At 42.3% G+C, this 16856-nt stretch overlaps 1 protein-coding gene across 3 annotated transcripts in view; it reads right to left on the minus strand.

The window, feature by feature from the left end:
* Positions 1 to 16856, minus strand: part of LOC124722634 (talin-1) — a 284201-nt gene that overhangs the window by 203568 nt on the left and 63777 nt on the right. Inside the window, exon 1 of one of the 3 annotated variants that reach the window (XM_047247781.1) lies at positions 2248 to 2266. The exons of the other annotated variants lie outside the window; for them this stretch is intronic. The gene's annotated coding sequence lies outside the window, so the exon portion shown is untranslated. Of the gene's footprint in view, positions 1 to 2247; positions 2267 to 16856 lie in introns of those variants that run through there. 3 annotated transcript variants of the gene reach the window in all.

Below are 16856 nucleotides of genomic sequence, written 5' to 3' on the forward strand. Positions count from 1 at the left end.
TTGCACGACAATGCGCGGGCGCGTACAGCGCAAGCTGTGGCTGCTCTGTTCGGTCATTGTACTGGGAAGTACTGTACCATCCACCATTCTCCCGGGACTTAAGTCCTTGTGACTTTGATTTGATTCCGAAGATGAAGGAATCACTTCGTGGCATTCGCTTCAGAACTGTTCCAGAGATTCGACAGGCAGCAGACCGCTCCATTCGCACCATCAACAGAGCAGACTCTGCTAACGGTATACTACGCCTTCCACATCACTGGCAACGGGTTCTACACAACGCTGGTGACGACTTTGAAGACAGTAACAGGTGCGAACATGTAACTTTTGTATCGGTAGTGAATAAATAGTTGCCACTATTTAAGTTCCAACCATCGTACATTCGGTGGTACTACTACTACTACTACTACTACTACTATAAGTAGCAGTAGTGGTGGTAGTAATACCACAGAACACTAGTAGTAGTAGTAGTAGTAGTAGTAGTAGTAGTAGTAGTAGTAGTAGCAATACCACCACCGAATGTACGAGGGTTGGAGCTTAAATAGTGGCAACTATTTATTCACCACTATTAGTAGTGGTGGTGGTGGTGGTGGTGGTGGTAGTAACACCAGAGAACACTAGTAGTAGTAGTAGTAGTAGTAGTAGTAGTAGTAGTAGTAATCTCTTTCGCCACGCACGAGTTTCGCGACATGATTTCTCGTAATTTTCAATGTGTCGAATACAAATAACAGAAACACAGAAAAAGAAGTTACATGAACTTATCTCGTTTAAGAAATTGGGTACTGGTTATGTTAGCGATACTGTATCGTGTTTCGGAGTAGAACAGTTGTAGGTGCTTCTGTATTTAGGATAAATGGAATAGCAGACAAAATCTTTTACAGTTCTCCATTATTACAACATTGGTAACGATCTGCAACTGTAGTAATGTTACGTAATTTTACCGCAATGGTGAATATTTTTGACATTTGACATCATACCTATTGGCAACACACAAAAATTTAGGCCTCAAAAGTACAGGATGTGACATATATCAGTACGAAGTGCGGTTCACCAAACACTGTGGAGCAGCTTACGGAGTCGTTTAACGTCTCATCGACACCGAGGGCATCAGAGATGGAAACCACTTCAAATAGACAAGTATGAGGTACGAAATCTGAATCAACAGTGCGGTACTCTAAAATGATCTAGGAAAATCGCGGGAAACCTTAAGCTGGATACTCGAACAGAGATTCGAGATCCGCTCCATCAGACTGCGAGTTCAAACTCGTCACGACGAACTAAATCACTGATCTGAAGAAATCTTGACCGGTCAATCTGGTTTTCTCACCCCATGTCAGTCGTCGTCTTAAATGAAGCTACACATGGACTTGGCTTTGTTTGGTGCACTGATTTATTCTCGAGCTAACCAAACAAACCAGTGACGAAGCGTGCAGTATGCGCCTCCCCTCTCTCTCTCTCTCTCTCTCTCTCTCTCTCTCTCTCTGGTTAGCCCAATCGCTGGGGAACCCACAAGCCGACAAATAATGTTCAACGATTGGTTCAACAATGTATTTGCAAGCCCTCTTCTTTATGGGTAAACTGCGTTTCCTTAGGATTCCTCCAACTAATCTTAAATCTGGTATCTGCCTTCCTCGTGGCTAGATTTTTATCGTTTGTTATCCAATGGTTTTTCATTACCGCCGGTCGTATTTCCAGGTGTTGATTCGTGTAGTTATTTCAAACCGGTTATTCTCGGTTTACTGCTGCTCGAATGTTGCACATTTTACGAACTCAACTTCTATACATGAACCAACATTTAAATTTTACCATTGTTACCAGACTAACTTTCCATGGAATATTAAAGGGCTCTTAACGTACCCTTCAGTGAAATGTGCTCCACTTGCAAAAGGCACGGCGAATGTTTGAGTATCAAGACTGAGTATGTGCAGTATTATTAACACTAAAATATTACAACGTAGTCACTCACAAACATCACATCTTCATATAATTAAAAAAAAATTAACATCGCTGCTACATGAAAAACAGTCTCTCCCAGCACTGAGGCAAAATTTAAATATCTCGTAATTCGGAGAGACAAGATTTCCTTTTTGTCTTGCTTCCGATCACCGTGTAACATCTCCTATATCTTCTATTTCGTTACAAAACACAGAAGCGCCATTATAGCAAAGTAAAGCGAGTCAGATGTCGCATTCGTGTAGCATAGTGGAGAGAGAATACCCCGAACGACGCGGAAAGAGGACGACTGCTCACCGAGTAGCAAAACACTTGTTGCACTGCGTTGCGCGTGTCACGCCGCCTGGTCGACTTTTCCCACAGTTCAGGATGGCGATCGTTGTTCTTCACTTTCAACAGGTCTCGGTTCAGCAATAATGACACCCGAAACTGGTCACTTCAACGACAAAGAATAAGCATGCGTACGAGACGGTCATTCGGCGCGGCGCGCAATCTGAACGAAACTGAGGCCTGCGCACGAGCGGCCAGGCGCGGCTTCCTCTGGGATACTGCCAACTGCAAACCACGAACTTCCCCTGCTGACGAAACGAGGCGCGCGCAAGGAGCTTACACACTGCATTCGGCAACCGTTCATTTTAAGTTTTTACAAACTGATTAATGCTAACTGAATAACAAATCGCAGGAATTCTGTTGTTTCCTCCTTTGTCTCTGTCGCTGGGGTGCAACAAATGAAGCTATTCTTCCCTATTTCCGGTATGGACGATTTGCACCGCAAAAAACACAATGCTATATCAACTGATGAGACTCGTAGTTACACGCATTAATGTGGCTTAACAGTTCTTGACACACTGGATTGGTCAGGAAACGGTCGATACTACGGAAAATTCTTTCTATTTTTTTCGAATATTCAGCTTTCACAAATAAATAAACAGGGACAGCTCCAACATAGTGCAGACAGTTAAAGAAGGTTGTCAACCTCCGAGTCTAGTGTATTCCGATATATTTACCAACACATTGAGTATAGTGCATTATCATGCTTTTACTTCAATGCACTTCCTGTCGGGCAACGTCACGTAATGTATACGAGACTCTTATCTCTGAAAGCTTCAGAATAAAGTTTTTTTTCGTGAAAAACAGTATAAATTCCAATAAATTTAAGTCTGCGTCAGATCAATCCACTGAGCTTCAACGCAGCATACATGACGACGAAATGAGTCAAAGTATACGCCACGGCGAAGGAACACAATACGCCACTTGTTAACATGAAGTCGTGACTCCCTTTATAGTAAATGCCTCATAAAGAAAGGAAACGAGGGAAGTTCATAACAGTATATTCACCTCCGATTTTAATACTTAGTGGGAACGCACTACAAAGAAGACACAAAATCAAAATCAGGATTTGTCTTTGAGGGTAGCAACATATACAAACTAATTCAATTCAGTTCAGCGGCAGAGGAGCGGGATGGAACAGGACGGGGGGAGGGGCACACCCACTTCGACCTTCACAAAAACTGATACATAGGCAGGCAGGCAGGCAGGCGAGCGAGCGAGCGAGCGAGCGAGCATACGCACGCATCCACGCACGCACGTCTTCAATGGAAGTTGGCAATATGAATCAGCTAAATCCGGCATTCAAGCTGGGATGTAAGGAAACTTCGCAAACGCAACGGGAAATGCCTCACGTAATGCAACCGATGCTACTATGCAGAGAACACCAAATTTCCAGCATGAATACAAATTATATTTTGAATGATAAAAGTTTAAATTTACTGATACCATCAACATTTGTTAAAATGTGACAATAACTACTTGTCTACGTCTGCTGAACTAACAAAAGCACACTCAGATCTTCGTAATATCTCGACCGGATGTAAACTATTACTGTTCGATGCAGAATGATTCAATTGAACAGTTGTATGCAAGGAACTAACGTAAGTGATGCGTTTCCAGTCTTGTATCTTGGCTAGAACGGAAGACATGCACCGCTTATGGTACGCTGTTTAATGCCTAAAAAGTTGTACTATGTTTTTCCGATTTTAAACTTACTGCTACATGAACCTCTTACGCAGCTCTACCTCTTCTTCCGCATAGATTCTACCACAAACTGTCATCATCTACCAGATAGAGCACCGCAGACGTTGATCGAAGTTTTTATTACAAGAAAATTGAAAGACATGGAGATTTTTCTTTTCCATAACAATTTAAGGACACAAACGCCCTATGACTAATAGCATATCTTGTGTTGCTTTACAATTCAAAATTTTGATAAGGACTGGGTTCATATTCTTGGTAAAGTTACTGAAAGTTGTCATTTCTCTAGGCTGTGCCAAATATCTTTATTGTTTATGCATCGAAATAATGATTTTTGGTACAACCGAGAGGAATGACAACTTATATCTTTACAATTCATCTGCGCGAAAACAAACTCGTGTTATCTCATGCGGTTCCGGAAGCACTTGAGGTTAACAGGTTACGTAACTCACCCTGTGTACGATTTTGTACTGGAACCACGCGCGAACGTTAAGAAAGAGCTAAGCTGTGTTGGTAGTAAGGAAGGGCTGGCAGCAGGACAGGAAAGAGGTTAGTCACTGATGGTGAGTAGTGTTTACTTGCATAGCTCTGTGTCATACAGACCATTTCGCAGAAGCGCAGCACGTAGGGTGTAGTCCAGCTTCAGCACACTAGACTATCGTCGATTACACCGCAGCTTTAGCGGTAACTCTAAACACCGGATTTCTAAAAATACGCGCAGCGGCAGTCGATGAAGATAATTGCCATTGGCTGCCGTTGGGTGGGTGGGTGGGAGCTCCAATACACGAGACTCAAGCAGCAGTACAGCACTTTCATTCGTTGTCTCTCTCATGTAACTGAGAACCACTTTCACAAAGTAGGTATTCATGTTCCCAAATCACTTCACGTTCCTGTATCAACTTTCGAAACAAAAAGTGTTCTGGAATCCACAACAACATTAGTATAGCTATGTTCATCTCATTTTCTCAAATGATTCCCACTATACTCCGTGCACTTCATTACCATTTGAAAACATTTATCAGGCCACTTTCCGCAAGTATCTGATGGCAGTTGGCCATAGTCATCACCCACCGTAAATCGACATCCTTTTAGTCGACTTTTAACTCAACGCGCAAAGGGGCTTTTTCAAGCTTACTACACCTAATTACTCAGTACACTATAAAGCAACCTGTCACAATGATGTACACACAGCGAGGTGCGCTGATTCCGAATGTTTGGAACCTTTCTTTGCACGCACCAGTTACGTCATATGAACTGTCATTTCATACGTACGGTTCTACAGACAATCGCAGATACAGAAAGGAGCAACCGTCAGCCTGATCGTAAGGCAGACAGAGCGGCACTGCTACCAAAGTGTCCGTAACGCATTCTCGTTTTCTTTAGTGAGCGATAAAGGAGATCGATGACTCTAACCAATACGATTTTACATTGCCTGTGTTAATTGTAATTATGATGTAATGCTTCTTTGGACTTCCATGCATGAACAGGCACTGCGGCGACTACAGCCGTTACGAAATACATGAAATGTATTCACAATTACGAGTATGGACAACCTTTAGTTGTGTAATGTAATAACGACGGTGAAAATTTGTGCCGGATCAGGGCTCGAACTCGGATTTTCCGCTTATCGCGAGAGGTCGCCTCACCTGAGCAAGACTCTCAGCCAGACCACCGACAGCTGACAGGTGTAGACACTTGGTTGACGACATACAGAAGTTTGGGTCTGGCCGTGAGTCGTGCTCGAATAGCCTATAACGTAAGGCGACCGCTCGCTATAAGCGTGAAATATGGGTTCGAGTCCCGGTCCAGCGCAAATTTTCACTGTCGCCATTCCATTATACAGGTGATGGTTGTACATATTCGCAATTGCGAACACGTTTCATTTATTTCACACTTAGCTATGATCTTGAGCCTAGATTTACAAATACGAAACCCTCAGAATCTTCACAGTAGTGTAGGTGGTGAACAGTCAACTGACAAGACTGGCAACATTCCGCACTTGAAATGATTCAATGTCAATCCTCATGAAACTTGTACTGCAAACTGCTCATGACTCGTCTTCCTTCTATTGCGATATCTTTCGATATTAACTTATCAACAAGTACAGCAAATAAGCCGACCGAGGTGGCCGAGCGGTTCTAGGCGCTTCAGTCTGGAACTGCGCGACCGCTACGGTCGCAGGTTCGAATCCTGCCTCGGGCATGGATGTGTGTGATGTCCTTAGGTTAGTTAGGTTTACGTAGTTCTAAGTTCTAGGGGACGGATGACCCCAGATATTAAGTCCCATAGTGCTCAGAACCATTTGAACAGCAAATAAAACAGGAACAACTCGAGCGCTTGTCTACACAGAAATTATAGTCAGGTTTAACCATGCACAATAGCAGGTTGTGCCGCACATCAAGTACGTGGCAGTCACAAATGTATCAGCTATCTTTGCTTTCCGAAACCGCGGAAGAAGTGGACATAATTTAACAAGTTCAGCGGAGACAGTCCTCCTCCGGTATTTGTATTATACCGCCTCGTATGATACATGGAATTTCTTCGTACCGCCTCCTAGCACAAACCGGGCGAAATGGCACAATGGTTGGAACACTGGACTCGCATTCGGGAGGACGACGATTCAAATCGCCGTCCGGCCAACAAGATCTAGGTTTGCCGTGATTTCCATAAATAGCTACAGGCAAATGTCGAGACGGTTCCTTTGAAAAAGGCACGACCGATTTCCTTCCCTATCCTTTCGTAATCGGAGCGTATGTTCCCACTCTAAGGACCATGCTGTTGACGGGCGTTAGACTCTAACCTTTCTTCCTTCCTTCATCCGAAGCACAAAGTACTCTAGTGTAAAAAATTAAAGCGACAAATGGAAATTTTACAATGTTGTGTTTAATTTGCCCCAGAACAGTGTAAACAGGTGATAGTGAAGTAGAAACAATGTAAATAACACAGAACGTGAACAACTGCAACACGGATAACAGTAGACAAAAACGTTCTTCGTTTTTTCCAACTTAACGGATTTACACAGCATTCCGACAACTGGTTAATGTGCTCAGCGTGGGGTGTTACCACCTCTGGCAGCAATACAGGCCTGCCAAAGACAGGGCATGCTATGAGTGATATCATCAGTCTTATGTTGACGCAATAACGCCCATTCTTCCTGCAGAGCTGCTCGCAAGTCTTTGAGACTGGTTGGCGGATACTGACGTGATGCAACCTGTCTCCCTAGCGCATCTCAAACATGCTCTATGGAATTTAAATCGGGAGAGGTCACGGCATGCATGCAGTATCTGCCGTTTCCAAGAAAACGTCAACCACCCGTGCTCTATGAGGTCGACTATTATCGTCCATCAGTACGAATTCTGGGCCACACAACCTCGCAACAACCGCATATGAGGACCCAAAATCTCGTCGCGATAGCTGACAGCAGTTAAACCCTGCCGATTCACCCGCACAATGTCACGAAGAAGTGTTCGAGTGGTCAACATAATCCCTGCCCACACCATTACGGATCCACAATGTTTGGATTCCGAAATCGTGTTCCACATTCCTTCCAGATGCGAATGCATCGTGAAACTATCTCCAGTCCAAATCGGGACTCATCGGCGAAAAGAACATTGCCTCACTGTGGGTCTCCAAAAATAAAGACCAGTCCACCGAAGCCCTCTGTACACCGTTTGCCTCGCTACATGTCCAGTGGATGCTACGAGGTCAGATGTCAGTTGCCGTGCAGTACTAAGGCGGTACCGTCGTGCCCTTACAGCCAAATAACGGTCCTCTCTTTTTGGCATAACACGTGGTCGGCCCTGCTCTTGTCTTCGGGATACTGTTTCGGTCTCTATAAATTGTCGCCACATCCGAGAAACAACAGAACGATTCACATATTCACATTAAGCCTTCGGGTCACATCAGTTTGCGACTGTCCTGCTTCCATTCTTATCATGCCCCTCCACCACAAAGAATCTGGTGTCTTGTTTGTGCCATATTGCACCGTCTGTGACTATGTACAGAGCGACTGTTGATGTGCGACTAGCCGAAAAACATTACCCCGTTTGATAGGTGGCCTGACGCCAGCGTTGACGGATTGTCCATTGACCGAAACGCTATCTTTTGTGCAGAATACGACTGTACGGACATCTGTTGACATTTTTTATGATTATACAATGTGAATTAAACACAACACGAGGAAATACCAGTTTGCTGCTTTAACTTTGGACACCAGTGTAAATAGCTGACGTTTCTACAGAATACAGTTCTTACACGTTACGTTCGAAACACTGAGCTTTCGAATGCAATGTATACTATAGTGCAGTCTTAGGAGGAGAAAGGGTAAAAAACAGAAACAACAGTCACTCCAGTTATTCAGCTGTGCTCTTTAAAGCCAACTAATATCCCGAATCAATGCAGATATTGCAAATACTTACAAAATACATACCTTTCCTGGCATCGATTTTACTGATTACCCCCTCCACAGGCGTTATCGCGAGAGGTAGCGCAATGGTTTACACACTGAACTCGTATTCGGAAGGGGCGGAGTTGTAAACTCTGTACAGCCATACAGATTTAAGTATTCTGTGGTTTTTCTTAAATCACTTCTAGCAAATGCCAGGACTGTTCCATCTACGATGCAAATACCTATTTTCTGCCCCATCATTGTCCAACTGACCTCCGCCTAAGATGACCTCAACGTCGACGACACGCCAAACTTCAATCTTCTTTTCTCTCTCCTTGTTACATACCACAAAATCGTACTAAAGGCTCTGAACTACTCTATACGACGCTCGATAAATGCCACAACTGATTCCGGTGCTAAAATACAGCCCCCAGATCTAGACAAGGTGCACATTCGCTCCTTTCGCAATCCGTAACTTTAACTCTGTTTATGTAGCTCTTAATGCTAAAAAGGAAGGTAGAAATGTACAAAGGACGTGTAAATCATTATCGTTATGTTGCTGCAGAATCATTATTTTCTGCAACATCTCCCAAGAAATGAGGCAGCGCCAGCAAGCGGGAAAGCGTAGAGCTAAAAAGGGGCGTGACGCCTGGAGGAGGTGGCGAGATATAAATAGTCGGCGGCAGGTACCGCGCGGCCGCTTCCTCGGCACACACGGCCGCGATGCGTGAGTGGTCCGTCTGCACGCCCCGAAAAGGCAGCTACAAAGACTTGTCTGTATTCTCCGTCTGCGACCCACTGGTACGCCGTCATGAAACACGAGACGGCGAGATAACACGCGTGCACATTCCGACGCGCCGCTCGCCGTGCTCTGCTACGCGTTAACTCTCTGGCGGCGATAAGGTAACTGCCCGTTTCCCTCGCAGCTGCACCCATTATGCAGTCAACTTGCAATGCTCAATGTATACACAAGTTACAGACCCCACCGTAGCGCCAGGAACAGACGGAGACCACACGGCGGATACAGAGGTTACGTTTGCACAGTGAATATGGCGCTGACGCCACTGGTTGTTAGCGTCTGCCACAGTATGTTGTATACAATGGCGATACTTACATGAATAATTACACACAATTTCAAAAGAACATAATGAATGACTTGATTTCGCTCAATGGCATACAAACCATTTAAATAATGTAACGGGCATCTAAAAGGAAGTGTGACGATTACTGTACTGTTAAACACGACGACGACGTACATTATTTATGTATCTGTACAATATTTACAGTGTCAGGGCAAAATCTGACAATGTTATTGCCATTCGTACTATCCTTCAAGTCGCAAGACAAAATTCCCTATGATGTAGTACCTAACTCAAAACAGCTTGCCCCTTCAATGAAGTGACAGCGTCGTCATGAAGGCTTCCTAAACGAAATGAACTGCAAGGTTCGAGCGAGGTTCGCAGACGAAGAACTTACGGTTTCTGGGCTTTATTTTTTGGTCTTTACAAGCATCTTCTGTAATTAAAAGACCCGTTTTTTATGTCTGTGTGGCTTTCGCAATGTTGGTGTGTGCGGAACAGTCCATGTTGCATAGTTGTTCGGTTTCCACGTCAAACTGTGGTTTCCCGTACATATTGTTATTCAACTCACAAATCGTAGGAAAGGAAAGGCAAGCCACCTCCGATAGGACCACGTATAGCAAAAACCCTGCCGAGTTCAAACGCAAAATCTTCTCGTTTAACCAGTAAGAGAACATCACACAGATTCCACGTGCTGCCAAGCGTTACCGGTAATGAGAGACAACGATCTTATTGATAGTAACATTCAGAGACAATATTCCCTCAATCCTCCTAACACCGCAATTATTAGTATGACCAAACGTTTCGAGCTAGATTCCGGCTGAAGGTGCTTAAAGTTCCCTATTGACACACTTCTCTTTTTTGCTTTCTCTTCATTGGCAATGAAACACTGAATTAAGAAACTGACCGGACCCACTTGAAATGTGATGAATGAACTTTTAATATCAACATGAAATTACTTTTAATAACAACCACGAAAAATGTCACGCTCGTCAATTCTCTACGTTGCTCACTAAAAATGTCTTCGGATGTATTCTATTCGGTGTCACGTTGGCATGCAGACATAAATAACGCCAACTGTACTTGAGGGAAATATTGTGTAACTAAATGTCCAAGTAGACGGTCCTGAAATCTATCTAAAGGAGTTTGCGAGTCCATACGAGACTAAATACAGGTGACTCAGTCTCGAATACCCTGTTCCCGTAGAAGGCACAAGTGTCCGACTCCTGTGATTCACTTCCGGAGTGAAACACACACTGTTGCAGGAGACACGACGCAACCGAACTTTCTCGGAAGTAGAGGTGTCGTTAACTTTCGTCGTGGCAAGAAAGTCTCAGAATTCGATCAGCGCGTGTGTTCCGAGATGTTCAGAGATTCGCTATTAATTCGTATAATAAATAACCCCCAAAAACTTGATCTGAGGACGAAACAAACCAGTTAACTGAATTATACTGAGCACAAAGAATGTTGTGTAACGTGAAATGTCTTTATTAGCTTGGAAGAACCACGTAAACTAAAGTTCTGAAGGCAGTCCGAGAAAACATTTCGTGTTCTGAACAGGAAAACCGAAAGAAAACTGCACGATTTAAGAAATCTGGAAACGAAATTGTCACTAAAGTTTAAGTACTACGGTAAGTACTACAATAACATGTATATAATATTTTATTAAGTTAAATGTATCGTGGTTTTGAAGTCGAGAAAGCTGAAACGGGGCAGAAGAAAGTACACAATTAAATGGTTATATGTCAGTACATTGAACTTCTACTGCATTAGATTGTCTTCCAGTACAATACGGAGTAATTTACGATTTTTTTCTTACGACCAAATCATTTCGTCTTCAGTCATTAAGCAGTTGAATTTCGTGCACAATGTCCTTTTGTGAAACTTTGGATTTATTTCTTTTTGGCGGTTTCAGCGGAAGTACTGAACTTTCCTGAGTCTCCTCCATCGCGATACTGACCGGATACCGAATCTCGCATTACATCTTTGGAATTAGTCATATCATTATTCGAACATGTGGACTCATTAATTTTTAAAAACATTGAGGATGTGCATTGTCATAATTACGATCGACACAATAAGCAAACTAAAGACAAATTGTTGAGGAGTATTCTGAATTTTTTAGCTAAGATACCAAAGCTGCTTTCAACCGATTTTTGAGTTCTAGGCAGGTGAAAACTGTATATAAATTTGGGCTTTGTCGCATCCCCAAAAGTCACCACCATTAGGGTGTTAAACCAAAACAATCAACTATGAAGTGATACATCTGATACGGGAACACACTTCTGATCCATCCTGTAGCACAAAATTTCGTGTGAGAAGACACGCTCATAAAAAATTCGAACACTGCACTTAATATCAATGAAACATGACTTAATACATAGCATCTCCGGCTAACTGTAGAACTATTATGTGTAACCCTTTGTGGTTATGAAAACATACTCCCACTATTTTTAGGAGCTTGTACGATCACTTCATTCCCTTAAGGGAGCTGTAAAATATCCAGTGTTCCTTGTTTCACTATTCTGCCAATAGTGCCATACAGGAATGCGAAACAGATACTGATCCTTGCTTTATGAGTTAAATGAAAAATCATTAGCTGATTATGAAGGTTTTTTACGAAGTACAAAACAATTCTAAATAAACCTTTAAAAGCACTCTTCTGCATTTTAAAGAAGTAAGTAAATAGTGATGCACCTTTGGCTGTAGATAGATTCAATTTCAAGACTGTTGACAGCTTGGGCATTTAGGGAGTGTTATTTTTATTTTATTTACACGTCAAGTTCTGTAGAACCAAATTGAGGAGCATATCTTCAAGGTCATGGAACGTATCAGTACAAGAAATTAAAACATAAAAGTAATAACAGATAAAAATAAAATGTTTATGAACTCAAAAAAAGTCAAGCCCTAAGTTTAAGTAAACGAAGTCAACAATACAACAGGAACCAGCTTAATTTTTCAAGGAACTCCTCGACAGAATAGAAGGAGTGACTCTTCAGTTTCTATTTGAAATCGCGTGGATTACTGCTAAGATTTTTGAATTCTAGTGGCAGCTTATTGAAAATGGATGCAGCAGTATACTGCACACCTTCCTGCACAAGAGTTAAGGAAGTCCGATCCAAATGCAGGTTTGATTTCTGCCGAGTATTAACTGAGTGAAAGGTGCTTATTCTTGGGAATAAGCTGATACTGTTAACAAGGAGTGACAGTGAAAGGCCAATGTCAAAATATCCAGACTGGTGAACAGGGGTCGACAAGACGTTCGTGAACTTACACCACTTATTGCCCGAACCACCCGTTTCTGAGCCAAAAATATCCTTTTAGAATGGGAAGAGTTACCCCAAAATATAATACCATACGACATAAGCGAATGAAAATAAGACTTATTTTCGTATCAATCGATTACTTACTTCAGACACCGTTCGAATAGTAAATATGGCAGCATTAAGTCTTTGGGCAAGATCCCGAACGTGGTCTTTCCACGACATCTTACTATCTATCTGAACACACAGAAATTTGAATTGTTCAGTTTTACTAATCATATGTGCATTCTGTGAAATTAAAACGTCGGGTCTTGTTGAATTTTCTGTTAGAAACTGTCACAACTGAGTCTTACTGTGATTTAACGTTGGTTTATTTTCCACAAGCCATGAACTTACGTCATGAACTGCACTATTTGAAACAGAGTCAATATTACACACAACATCCTTTCCTACCAAGCTAACGTCCTCAGCAAACAGAAATATTTTAGAATTACCCGTAATACTAGAGAGCATATCATTTATATAAATAAGGAACAGGAGTGGCCCCAACACTGATCCTGGGACAACCCCCATTTGCCTGTACCCTACTCAAGACCCCACGTCACAGCCATTCTCAACACTGTGAAAAATGACCTTTTGCTGTCTGTTGCTAATGTAAGAGGTGAACCAGTTGTGAGCTACTCCCCATATTCCGTAATGGTCCAACTTCTGGAGCAATATTTTGTGAATAATACAGTCAAATCAACATAAATCAAAAAATATGCCTAGCGTTCGAAATCTTTTGTTTAACCCATCCAGTACCTCACAGAGAAAAGAGAATATAGCATTTTCAGTTGTTAAACGACTTCTAAAGCCGAATTGTGCATTTGACAGCAAATCGTGTGATATAAAATGATCAATTATCCTTACATACACAGCCTTTGCAATAACTTTAGCACACTGATGTCATAGAAATAAGTCTAAAATTGTCGACACTATCCCTTTCTCCATTTTTATAAAGCGGCTTTACTAATTAGTACTTTAATCGTTCAGGAAACTGACCATTCCTAAAGGAAATATTGCAAATATGTCTAAGTACAGGGCTAACACGTTCAGCACGATACTTTAATATTCTACTAGGCACTCTATCAAATCCATGAGAGTCCTTAGTCTTCAGTGATTTAATTACTGGCTCCATCTCCCCCTTGTCAGTATCACATAAGAGTATTTCAGACATCAGTCTCGAAAAGGCATTTTCCAAGAGAGTTATGATTCCCTGTAGAACTAAATTTTTATTTAATTCTCCAGTAATGCTCAGAAAAGATTGTTAAATACTGTACATATATCTGATTTATCAGTAACAGAAATATTTTTACTACGAACTGACTTTATATCATCGACCCTGTGCTGCTGACCAGACACTTCCTTTACAACTGGTCATATGATTTTAATTTTATCCTGTGAATTAGCTACTCTACTTGCATACCACATACTCTTTGCCTTCCTAATCACATTTTAAGCACTTTACAGTACTGTTTGTAGTGGGCTACTGTAGCTTGATTGTGACTACTTCGCCGGCCTGTGTGGCCGAGCGGTTCCAGGCGCTTCAGTCTGGAAACGCGCAACCGCTACATCGCAGGTTCGAATCCTGCCACGGGCATAGATGTGTGTGATGTCGTTAGGTTAGTTAGGTTTAAGTAGTTCTAAGTTCTAGGGGACTGATGACCTCAGATGTTAAGTCCCATAGTGCTCAGAGCCATTTGAACCTTTTTTTGTGGCTACTTCTAAAACTAAAAACAACAGACTGGATATAGAAATATATGCCCGTCTAGGAACAGCGAATAAAACACGTTTTAGTTTCATCAAAATTCTAAAGAAATAAATCACTTAGTATTAACTTCAAAATCCTGCTTTTATCAATCGACTATTATACCGGTAACATTATACGGATGCGAAGCTCTAATATTTACGGAAAAAGATGCAAAAGAACTTAATATTGAAAAGCAAAATATTAAGGAAAATTATTGGACCTATATATGATGAAAATAGCATGGAATAGAGGATAAGAAAAAAATGTAGAATAAAGAGCATTATACCAACATCTTAACATCGTCAAGTGCTAAAGAAGAGAAGGTTGAACTTGGCACGTCATATAGTAAGAATAAAGGAGAGTAGACTACCTAGAACAGCATTCTGCAAAACATTAAATGGAACGAGAGGAAGAGGATGACCCAGAATTAGGTGGCGAGATCACATCTGGGAGGACACAGGATGAACGTCAATACCAAACGGACTCACAGTGCTCTCGACAGAAAGAAATGGAAGAGGTTCTTAGAACAGGCGGCATATGGACGATAAGGCCCTTGGCCCATATAAAGTGAAAAGTAAATCATTTTACGCAAACAAGTTTTTTGTGGTATCTCGATTTTTCAAAAGAAGGTACTAAAGATACGATACAGTAATGGAACTGTACCGTGTACTGTCAGGCAGCAGATAGTCTCTCGAAACTGTCCGTCTTCAAACTACAGGTGCTATACAATGATGTAAGAAAAATCATGGGACAGCAATACACACAATACAGATGGCTGTAGTATCACGTTAACACGGTATGAAAGGGCAGTGCATTGGCGAAGTTATCATTCGTACTCAGATGATACATGTGACAAGGTTTCCAACGTGATTATGGCTGCACAACGGGAATTAATGACTTTGAATATGCAATGGTAGTTTGAGATAGACGCATGGGACATTGCATTTCGGAAATTGTTGGAGAATTCTACATTCCGAGATCCACAGTTTCAAGAGTGTGCCGACAACACAAAATTTTAGGCATTACCTCTCACCACGGACAACGCAGTGACTGGCGGCCTTCACTAGACCGAGAGCAGCGGCGTTTGCGCAGCGTTGTCAGTGCTGACAGACATGCAACACTGCGTGAGATAACCACAGAAATTAATGTGGGATGTACGACGAAGGCATCTGTTAGGACAGTGCAGTGAAATTTCGCGTGAATGGGCTATGGCAGCAGATGACCTACGCGAGTGCCTTAGCTAACAGCACATGGCCTTCAGCGTCTCTCTTGGGCTTGTGACCATATCGGTTGGAGTAAAGACGACTGGATAACCATGGCCAGGTAAGAAGAGTCCCGATTTCAGTTGGTAAGAGCTGATGGTAGGTTTCGAGTGTGGCACAGACTCCACAAAGACATGGACCTAAGTTGTCAACAAGGAAACCTGGTTGTGGCTCCATAATGGTGTGAGCTGTGTTTACATGGAATGGAATAGCTCCTATGGTCCAACTGAACCGGTGATTGATTAGAAATGGTTATATTCGGCTACCTGCAGACCATTTGCTGCCATTCATGGTCTTTATGTCTCCAAACAACGATGGACTTTTTATGGATGACAATGCACCATGTCATCGGTCCAATACTACTTGCGATTGGTTTGAAGAACATTCTGGACAGTTCGAGCGAATGATTTGGCCACTCATCGAACATTTATGGGACAAGTCGAGAGGTCAGTTCGAGCACAAAGTCCTGCAACGGCAATACTTTCGCAATTATGGACGGCAATAGAGGCAGCACGGCTCAATATTTCTGCACGGGACTTCCAACGACTTGTTGAGTCCATTCCATGTCGAGTTGCTGCATCATGCCGGGAAAAATGAGGTCCGACACAATATTAGAAGGTATCCCTTGACTCTGTCACCTCAGTGTACTTTGTTCCCTCATTGACGTATGCAAAGCTTTTAATTCACCCTTATGAACTAGTCATATTTTAATTTAGAGGATTTTTCCCTCGTCAGTTTTCTTTTCGAATAAATAGCATCAATCACTATAGCGGCTGGAAATTTTGTGTCATGTGAATTCGCCTCGAGAGTTTTCAGCTGGCAACTGTAAACAGTACCCAGAGCACACTGCCTGGTGGACCCTCCTGTGAGAAGACAGTGCAGAGAGTTCGCCGCGTAGTTTCGAGATAAATCTCGCCAACCTATACTCTCAAGTAGAAGGAATTTTCATACTAGTTTTCAAAATCTAGTAACGAGAGTGATTTCACATGAACACGCACCGTAAGAGGTCCGTCATCGATATTACTGAGCGGTAGGCCGGTAAAAGCCTTGATGCAGCCCAGAACTCGTGTAGTACACTGCTTCTAGGCAAATGGG

The sequence above is a fragment of the Schistocerca piceifrons genome, chromosome X, assembly GCF_021461385.2.
Source record: "Schistocerca piceifrons isolate TAMUIC-IGC-003096 chromosome X, iqSchPice1.1, whole genome shotgun sequence".
Classification (NCBI taxonomy): domain Eukaryota; kingdom Metazoa; phylum Arthropoda; class Insecta; order Orthoptera; family Acrididae; genus Schistocerca; species Schistocerca piceifrons.